Source organism: Hemitrygon akajei, unplaced genomic scaffold, assembly GCF_048418815.1.
Source record: "Hemitrygon akajei unplaced genomic scaffold, sHemAka1.3 Scf000054, whole genome shotgun sequence".
In the NCBI taxonomy this organism is placed as follows: Eukaryota; Metazoa; Chordata; class Chondrichthyes; order Myliobatiformes; family Dasyatidae; genus Hemitrygon; species Hemitrygon akajei.
The window spans coordinates 4,601,795-4,611,164 of NW_027331940.1; positions in this window are offsets into that span (position 1 = coordinate 4,601,795).

The window sequence follows — 9,370 nt, forward strand, 5'->3', positions numbered from 1 at the left end:
GGATTATACGAAGTGACAGCCACACACATTCGTTGTGGTTCCGTGTACCGATGATCAACCCACTCTTGTGGGCATAGGAGAGTTCCAAGCCTCAGCTGCGACTAACTGAAGCGATCAGCTTTTCCAGTCTCTCTCTCTCTCTCTTTAGACTGGCCGACTGCCTGTCTGCCGATCGCTCTCTCTCTTATGGTTCAGTCCACAGTCAGCGCTGTCAGCCTGTGACTGACGTCATAGTCCCGCCTCCTCACGCCGGCGCTGTTAAAGAAACAGTCACAGTACGACCGCAGGCTCGTAACAGCCGCAACACCACTCCCGACTTTTGAACTCAATGCTTCAACTAATAAAGACAAACGTGCCATTTGCCTTCTTAACCACCCGATCAATCTGTGCAGTCTCTTTCAGGGAGCGAAGAACTTGGAGTCTAAGATCCCTCTGATCATCAACACTGTTCAAGGTTTTACATTTAACAGTGTACTGTCTCATACATTCGACCTACCGAGCTGCCAAGATGATCATCACTAATCAAATCTCACTGAGATTTCTCAGGTCCTGTTGAATTTATTGCCAAGTGCACAAGTACGGGAAGGTACAGGGACAGAGAAACACTGACTTGTGGCAGCATCACAGGCAAGTACATTCAGATAACACACGGAACACAAATTATACGATTCTCTCTCAGTAACAATCTGTAAATATGTTTTGGTCATTAACAATATATAAAATACATTGTGTCATGATCAATATTAAAATGTACATTTTGTGTCAATAACAGACTTGCAAATGTTGAATTTGGTCCCTGTCTCCATTCCTCCTGTAATCCACAACCAGCTCCTGTGTTTTTGTCACAATGAGGGAGAGGTTGTTTTATTGACACCACTGTGTCGGGGTGATGACTTCTTCTCTGTAGGCTGCCTCGTTATTATTTGAGATTAGGCCAGTCAGTGTAGTGTCGTCAGCAAATTTAATTAGCAGATTGGAGCTGTGGGTGGCGACACGTCATGGAATACAGAGAGTAAAGGAGGGGTCTAAACAGACAACCCTGTGGGGTATGTGTGCTGAGGGTCAGAGAGACAGAGGTGAGGGAGCCCACTCTTACCACCTGCCGCGGATCTGACAGGAAGTCCAGGATCCAGCTACACAAGGCAGGGTGAAGGCCGAGGTCTCTGAGCTTCTTGTCGATACTTCACGCCTTCGTATGGCTACTGCTCTGCCCATGACTGCAAGGAACTGCAGAGAACTTTGGAGAGCAGAGAACATCAGAGAAACAAGCCTCCCCTTCATGGACTCTCCCTACACTTCCCCTGCCTCGGAAAAGCAGGTCATGTACTCAAAGACCCTCACAATCTGGACATTCTTGCTGCAAACCCGCTCTCCCATCGGGTAAGAGATACAAAAGCCTTAAAGCGCGAACCACCCGGCTGAAGGACGGCTTCCTGTCTGTGGTTAGAAGCCAAATGAATGATAAAATGTACTCGGCCTCACAATGTAACTCGTCGTGACTCTGCACCATATGTCTAGTGATTGTTTTGCCAGTTTCATTTTTCATTTTTAGAATCTTTTTTATTGATACATAAACTTCTACAGCTATAAAATGATACAAAACGTCAATAGATTAATATGTATACAATTAATAAAGCTGAAAAAACTGATCGTAAAATATAAAAATGGAAAAAATATATATAGAAAAATAAGGGAAAAAATTACCCCATCTAACTCGGAGAAAAACCCAGAAACCACAAAAAAAGAGGAAAAATCCATTAGGAATGAACCCTCCGGAGCAATATGTTTGATCAACATCTAATTTTTTTAAAAAAGAATCATCAACCGTAATTTCGTATTTATAAAATATAAAATTGGATGGAAACCATATAACATAATTCAAATTAAATGATAATATTTGGCAAAGGAACCCCATCTTCTCTCAAAATCGAATCGAGGATCAAAAGTTCTACTTCTATGTTTTTCCAAACTAAGACATAACATTCCTTGAGAAAACGATTCAATTAATGTAGGGGAAGAAATATCTTTCCATTTTAATAAAATAGCCCTTCTTGTCACTAGTGTAACAAATGCAATTACATGTTGATCTGAAGATGAAATACCCTGATTATGATGTAGAGCTATTCCAAATAGAACAGTCAATCTATCAGGTTGTAAATTAATTTTCAGAGCTTTAGAACTTGTAGAAAATAAAGATTTCCAAAACTATTTTAATGAAGAACATGACCAGAACATATGTGACAAAGTAGCTTCTTGAGTTTTACATCTATCTCAGCATTTGTCTATGCTAGGAAATATTTTAGATAGTCTCCCCTTTGTTAAATAATAACGGTGAACAGATTTAAATTGAATTAAACAATGGTTGGCACATACAGAAGAAGAATTTACATTTTTCAAAACTCGAAGCCAATCTTCATTAACAAAGGTCATATTAAGTTCTCTCTCCCAATCTTGTTTAATCTTTAGTGATAGGTTCTCGTTTTGTAACAAAAATAAATTATAAATTCTGCCAATGGAACCTTCCACTAAGGGATTCAATTTCAAAATGGTATCCAACAAATCAGATTCTTGTAAACATGGAATCTTAGGTAAATATTGTAAAAAATGTCTAAACTGAACATATTGCAAAAAATGTGTATGAGCGAGAGGAAATTTGTTAATTAACTCTTCAAAGATCATAATGGACCATCACAAAATAAATCTGTAAAAGAATGGATCCCTTTATTTTTCCATAGGAGAAAAATGGGGTCAGTTGTTGAAGGTATAAACGAGAAGTTTCGATGTAAAAAATTAGTCATCTTAAACTCTTTAAAAATTTTTAAAAATCGAAACTGAACCCAAATCCGTAGGGATTGTTTAATAACTGCGTAAAGATTTAAATTTGGAATTTTGGAGAGCTGTAAAAGTAATGGAGCTCCAAATAATGAAGTTAAATGAAATAGTTTAACTGCTTTTAATTCCAAATCAACCCATAATGGATTTTGGTTCTTATCAAGCCAATATAACCAAAAACATAATTGTCTAATATTCACAGTCCAATAATATAGTCTTAAATTAGGAAGTGCAAGTCCACCATCTTTTTCAGATTTTTGTAAATGATACTTATTAATTCTTGGACTCTTATTGTTCCAAATAAAGGAAGAAATAAGTGAGTCAATTTGATCGAATTTTCTTTCAGTTAAAACGATAGGTATATTTTGGAAAATACATAAAAATCCAGGTAAAATCATTTTCACAGCATGAATACGACCTATTAAAGAAAAAGCAAGTGGATTCCATCTAGAAAATTGTTGTTTCATGGAGTCCATTAAAGGAACTATATTCGCTTTATAGAGATCTTTATATTTTTTTAGTAATTATAATACCTAAATATCTAAATGTATTAACAGTTCTAAAAGGAATGTCGTTATATATACTAACAGGGACATTTAATGGAAACAATTCACTTTTATCCAAGTTAAGTTTATATCCAGAAAATTTAGCGAAATCTTGTTTTTCCAAAAGATTAGGAATTGATTCCTCAAGATCTGAAATAAAAACCAAAAGATCATCTGCATAAAGAGCAATCTTATGTATGGTTCCATTCATAGAGATACCAAGAATATTTTTAGCTTCACGTAGTGTTATAGCTAAAGGTTCCAATACAAGATTAAATAATAAATGGCTTAACGGACATCCCTGTCCAGTGCCACGAGAAAGTGTGAAAAAAAGAAGACCTGCAGTTCTTAGTAATGACAAGCTCAAGGGCAGCTTCCTGCCTGTGTTTATAAGCCAAATGAATGATAAAATGGACTCGACCTCACAATGTAACTCGACGTGACCCTGCACCATATGTCTATCTGCACTGCACTTTCTCTGCAGCCATAATGCTTTGTTACAGTTATTGTTTTGTCGTATATCAGCTCATTGTACTGTTGAAATGTATCCATCTGTGTGGATGGTACGTCAGGCAAGATTTTCACTGTAGCTCATTACATGATGAGAATAAAGAAATTCCCCATTTTAATTGTGTGGAAATATTAGACAGACTGAGCTTCTGCTCTGGAACCTCAGAAGGAAACTTAACTGTTGTCATTTCTGTGGAATACAAATATATGGAAAAGGCTTGAAACTCACATTACGATCTGCAGTAACTGGGAACAGGTGACCGGTGGTGGGTCTCCCATATCAATATCAGAATCAGGTTTAATAGCACCGGCATATGTCATGAAATTCGTTGTCCCTGCGGCAGCAGTAGAACCTAATTCATAACAATAGATTTTAACAATTGTGACTTAAAATAAAAATATACATTTTAAGTAGTTAAATTATATAAATAGTACAAAAATATTTTTTAATGTAATAAACTATTTTAATTGTGTCGACTATTTGACTGACTGGGTTGTTGCTTTGGAAGAAGTGCAGTGAAGGCTAAATTCTCACATAAATGGGTCAGACACCCAGAAACATCGGCTGCACTTCAGCAGACAAAAACAGTGGAATGAAACATGCTGAAAATATTGCAGAAAAAAAAACATATTGCCCACCACAACGAGAGGACGTGACAGATCCGGATCTCACTGCCTTGTCTGAACGGGGAAAGATGAAGCTACACGTACACGTAAAGTGACCCGCAGATGCTGCAGATCTGCGGAAAAACGTGAACAGGAAACGGGATCACGTGACCGGTTTGGTCTCCCACCCCAGACGGAGAACCAGCTACCCACCACTCTGTGGAAAGAAGCAAACTTGCCGCTCACATCTCCTCTCACCTTAAATGTATTAGACATTTCAACCCCCAGGAAAAATATATCGTCTGTCCACTCTATCTATTCCTCTCGTAATCTTATAAACGTCCATCCAGTCTCACCCCAGCCTGCACCACTCTGGAGAAAACAACACAAGTTTGTCCAGCCTCTCGTTACAGCTCATGCCCTCTAATCCAGGCAGTGTCCTGGTAAACCTCTTCTGCGCCCTCTCAAAAGCCCCGACATCCTTCCGAGAATGGGGGCGACCAGAACTGTATGAAACACTCCAGATGTGGTCTAACTACTTTTATAAAACTGTGTTACGAACTGAAACGTTTTAGAAACGAAACAGCAGAAATATAGTTCACAGTGGAGTCTGACTTTGATGTTAAAACTACTCTCTTTATTAGTATCTACTTATGATGTAGTAACTTAATGAAATAAAGGAAAGTTAACAGTGTTCTGTGTATATATGTGTAAATATAATTCCCAGACTATCGAGCCTGAGGGAACAAAACTTTGAGTCTTGAGATGGTAAAGTAGGAAAGTTCAGAAATCCACGGAATAAATGAAGGGAGAGAGATATTTGTAATCCAGGGTGAAACGTAGAGAAAAGTCCGTTACTTCAAAATAACCGTAGACGAAGTTCTTATCCGTTGAATCTGTCCACAGACGAGTTATCAGCGAAAGTGACCTGTCACAGGAATACCGTCTTCCAGGGGTTACCACACAACATACCCAGGCAAGGGTTAACACAATATATTCCAAAACCCACTCCTATGGATTATACGAAGTGACAGCCACACACATTCGTTGTGGTTCCGTGTACCGATGATCAACCCACTCTTGTGGGCATAGGAGAGTTCCAAGCTTCAGCTGCGACTAACTGAAGCGATCAGCTTTTCCAGTCTCTCTCTCTCTCTCTCTCTCTTTAGACTGGCCGACTGCCTGTCTGCCGATCGCTCTCTCTCTCTTATGGTTCAGTCCACAGTCAGCGCTGTCAGCCTGTGACTGACGTCATAATCCCGCCTCCTCACGCCGGCGCTCTTAAAGAAACAGTCACAGTACGACCGCAGGCTCGTAACAGCCGCAACACCACTCCCGACTTTTGAACTCAATGCTTCAACTAATAAAGACAACCGTGCCATTTGCCTTCTTAACCACCCGATCAATCTGTGCAGTCTCTTTCAGGGTGCGATGAACTTAGAGTCTAAGATCCCTCTGATCATCAACACTGTTCAGGGTTTTGCATTTAACAGTGTACTGTCTCATACATTCGACCTACCGAGCTGCCAAGATGATCATCACTAATCAAATCTCACTGAGATTTCTCAGGTCCTGTTGAATTTATTGCCAAGTGCACAAGTACGGGAAGGTACAGGTACAGAGAAACACTGACTTGTGGCAGTATCACAGGTAAATACATTCAGATAACACACGGAACACAAATTGTACGATTCTCTGTCAGTAACAATCTATAAATATGCTTTATGTCATTAACGGTATGAAAAAATACATTTTGTCATGATCAATATAAAAATGTGCATTTTGTGTCAATAACAGATTTGGAAATGTTGAATTTGGTCCCTGTCTCCATTCCTCCTGTAATCCACAACCAGCTCCTTTGTTTTGCCACAATGAGGGAGAGGTGGATTTCTTGACACCACTGTGTCGGGGTGATGACTTCTCTGTAGGCTGCCTCGTTATTATTTGGGATCCGGCGGATCAATGTAGTGCCGTCAGCAAATCTAATTAGCAGATTGGAACCCGCCACTGCTCCCCACAGTGCACCATGTACTGATTGCAAAGCTACGAAATTGCATGTGAATGGCCTCCCCTCCCCCAACTCCACTCTCTGCGTCACCAGCAGACTGGGGCATCTCACATCTCGCTGCCTCCGCCAGGACATTAAACTGTGAACAACTGTGGTCAGGGACTGATCTCTGGGGTACTCCAAACGCTACCTCCTTCCAGTCTGAAAACGACCCACTCATCCAGACACACACTACCGGCAGTTTATCGATCTCCAACGGAAAAGCCTAATCACCTACTCCTGAGCTTCAATACCATTGTTGACTCTGAGTTTACCACCGTCAAATGCCGGGAGATACATAATAATCAGAAAGTCTCTAGTCACAGCCGTGTAAATAAAATGTGATCTCAGTAGGTGTGTGGCGCATGCTCAGAATGCGAAGGAGACAGACAAACTGAGCCAAGTCACAGTCTGATGAAGGGGAGGAATGATCCATTTTGATACAGAGAGGGAAGCAGAGAGTTTGATATTGTGCCTGATACCGGAACTGTGGCCAGTTAAAAGATGATAGATAGATAGATAGATAGATAGATAGATAGATAGATAGATAGATAGATAGATAGATAGATAGATAGATAGATAGATAGATAGATAGATACTTTATTCATCCCCATGGGGAAATTCAACTTTTTTTTCCAATGTCCCATACACTTGTTGTAGCAAAACTAATTACATACAATACTTAACTCAGTAAAAAATATGATATGCATCTAAATCACTATCTCAAAAAGCATTAATAATAGCTTCTAAAAAGTTCTTAAGTCCTGGCGGTTGAATTGTAAAGCCTAATGGCATTGGGAAGCTTTGTTCCTTCAAAATGTTTTGAGTTGTGACATTGTTTTTATCAGAAGGCACCATGAAGACTCAAATTATTTCAGTTGAATTGCTGTACTTCACCCACTGACGTGCTTTGTAAAATTTTAGCAGTGTAGAAAAGTCAAAAGATTTGTGTATGGGAATCCCAACACAACAGCACGTTAGTTCCGCTGTATCTGTCAGTTCACCAGCGCTTGAATGCCGCCGATCCTTGAATGTGGAGGCGGAGATGCTGGAGAAGACAGCGCCCCACTTGCTGCAAGGAGTGATCCATGTGTCCATGTCCGTGATCTGATTGGATACACCGCCATGACGTTCAGAGCACTGTGACGTCATTCACTGGCTCTCATTTTGGAAAGGATTCAGTCAGCCATCGCAGATACACCAACAGCTTCGCTCTGGGAAGCGGCCGTTCACCTGCTCCGTGTGTGGGAAGAGACTCATTCAGTTAACCCACCTTGTGATGCTCCGGTGAGTTCACAATAAATAGAGGCCACATTTCTGTCCGGAGTGAGCAAAGAGTTTTACTCAGTCATCCCAGCTGCTGCAACACCAGCAACTTCACATCAGGGAGGAAGTTCAAACCAGCTCTGTGTTAAATGTTTAACCATCACGGTGACTGAAGGCAGATGCAGGTTCATGAGGGACTGTTACTGTCAGATTCTGCAGTTCTTGCGGCTGCTCATCGCACCCAGGACTGAACCCTGGTCACTGAGCATTGGAGGAGTCTGGTGCTGATGTTAGCCTTAAACTAGACTGGTGTTTAATATTGTGGATCTGTGAAAGATAAATCAGTCTGTGTCAAATCCCGTGTGTCAGGTACTTACAGTCTCTACCACACTCACTGTGTATACTAGAGAGGCCACTCGGCCATTCTGTTCCTGGCCCATGTTTCTGTTCCATATCAGAATATCAAAATCTATCCCTGCCATTCCCCTCTCACTCTCCCTGAGATGACAGGTTGCAACTAGTCACCACTCCGTGGAATAGGAGATTTCCCTTGAATTTCATAGAATCATAGAAATCTACAACACATTACAGACCCTTTGGCCCACAATGTTGTGCCGACCATGTAACCTACTCTAGAAACTGCTTAGAATTACCCTACCTCATAGCCCTCTATTTTCCTAAGCTCCATGTACCTATCTAAGAGTCTCTTAAAAGACCCTATTGTATCCGCCTCTACCACCGTCGCTGGCAGTGCGTTCCACACACACACCACTCTTTGCTTAAAAACCTTAGCTCTGACATCTCCTCTGTACCTACTCTCAAGCAGCTTAAACCTATTCCCCCTCGTGTTAGCCGTTTCAGCCCTGAGAAAAAGCCTCTGACTATCCACACGACCAATGCCTCTCATCATCTTATACACCCGCATGAATTCTCTGCATGATTTTCTCCGGGCTGAATAAGACGATGAGCTCACTGTGGTTGTAACGTTCTTCAGGGCTCCGGACGAAGTTGGTTAAACTCCTTCTTCCCTGCTCTTTTCAACGTTTTGGGTCATTTTCACCAATTTTAAAGGACTGTGCCTCAGACAGCACAATTATTACGTACCAGCAGCAATAGATCACTAATGGAGTCTGGTTTCGATGTGAAAACCACTAGCTTTATCTGTATCTACTCCAAATATAAAAGATTAAACGAAATAAACAGAAGTTAACAGTGTTGTGCGTATATATAGCTCCCAAACTATCAAGCTTGGGAAACAATGCTTAAAGTCGTAAGATGGTAAAGTGGAAAAGTTCAGTAATCCACGGAATAAGTGAGTGAGAGGAGAAATTTGTAAATCCACTCGAAAATGTAGCATTTTGTGTGTGTGCGTCTCTGTATTCCCAGCAACTGCAGAATCTCCTGTGTTTTATATCTGCATTTTACTTTGGCATTGGATACACGTTGATATCGAGTATATTGTTTATGGGAGCTTTAGGCGTTAAAACAGCTGCAGATTTTTCTATACACACATGAAAAAAATGAGGTATGAATATTGAATCAGAGCCTGCAGAAATATTTAATG